Genomic DNA, 1,477 nt, shown 5'->3' on the forward strand with positions numbered 1-1,477 from the left:
AAAAGGAGAACACACAGGTCGATTAGCTTGGAATTTTGTTTTATATCTTATCTTTGAACAAGATAGAAATTTATGAGTAACATGACCTTACAAACCCAACAGTGAGATCTTAAGAGGTCCACAGCCTATGGCTCCTCGATGGGGTGCCACGAGGTCCCCAGAAAAAAAGTTGTAAATGTAAAATAATAGTAAAATAATTATTCTTCTGTAGCAATAACAAAGTATAACATAAATTATTCTGTGGCTGTTATACAAGAATGTCCAGTAACATTTACACTCTCCTTTTTAAAAGTATATATGAGCTAAACACTCAAAAATAAAACTATACCAGCCAGCAAAAAATACAATCAGCTCAAGTCCAATGGAACTGCGCACTGTGCAATTCATCAACTATGGAGAATTAAAGATTCTTTTGCAGAAATATAAGCATATCTGCTTTGTCAGGAAGGCTATGTGATCTTTCTGGACTCTCCAGCTGTGGAGAACACCCTCTCAGACGGGGTGGAGGATGCCTGCACACACAGAAACCTTTCAGCCAGTGCTGACAGCAGGGGCAGAGTCTCTCTCTTGCTCCACCACCATAGGGTGGCGTTTGTTAGGTCTGCTGGATTACACAGATGGATTACGTGGCAGAAACACACACGGACGCAAAATAGTTTGTGATGCAAGCTTTATATATACACGAGTGGGGGAATATTTACAAGGGAAGGGGCTATATACAGTGATGGATAAAAATGTGCCAGGAGATAAACACCGAGGAGATGAGACGGAGCTGAAGTATGCAGGTAGGCAGCAGATGCACCGGAGCTACCTGACAACAGGGAACAAAACACAGCTTATGGCGTACCGTTGATAGCCGAACGTTAAACACAAGTGGACGGAGAGAGTTGGAGAGCTTACTTGACCACCCAAACCACAGCCGCTGCGGTGATCGCCGCCTGATGGTACGTAGCACTCCGTCGCGGATCCACAATAGCCAACACAAAATCCTAGGTAGGCGGGCAGGCGATGGAACAGGCTAAGACAAAGAGAAGCAGGTGAAACGTGGATCCTTTAAAACATACAGCTCCACAGCGTAAAATCAACAGATGCAGCCTGTGCTGACTCATTACCACTTGTGACAGCGACAATACTCCGACACCAGACGTCCGTTACTCTGCTCCCTAAAATTGCTCACTGATGACGTCCGATGCGTCGCAGGTGTGCTGGAATGCCATCAAGCCCCGCCTCGCCTACCTACAACCAAAAGGAAAACAAAACCCAAACAACAACAATACACCTACCCACCACCTCCTAACAGCGTTATCCTTGCAGGGGATGGGGGTTAGGCTTCTATACTGCTGGATTTCCTGATCCACTCTCTGGGCCAGGGAAAGAACGGGCTGCCATTGTTGGAATGACTGCAGCTCGTTGTCCTCCTCTTCAAAGAGTTCTTCCAAGGCCGTTTTTTTTTGTTTTGTTTTTTTGCTTTACTGGT

At 45.4% G+C, this 1,477-nt stretch overlaps 1 long non-coding RNA gene across 1 annotated transcript; it reads right to left on the reverse strand.

The window, feature by feature from the left end:
- Positions 1–688: 688 nt before the first annotated feature.
- LOC146550615 (uncharacterized) lies at positions 689–1,477 on the reverse strand. The gene is made up of 3 exons (XR_014890186.1): positions 1,113–1,477; positions 901–1,018; positions 689–811 (listed from the first exon to the last, which is right to left on the reverse strand). It is a non-coding gene; the product is annotated as an uncharacterized LOC146550615 (long non-coding RNA).

This window comes from Mchenga conophoros, linkage group LG20 (assembly GCF_057382185.1).
Source record: "Mchenga conophoros isolate Kocher_MC1m ecotype Shallow Benthic linkage group LG20, M_conophoros_male_GT1.1, whole genome shotgun sequence".
NCBI lineage: Eukaryota > Metazoa > Chordata > Actinopteri > Cichliformes > Cichlidae > Mchenga > Mchenga conophoros.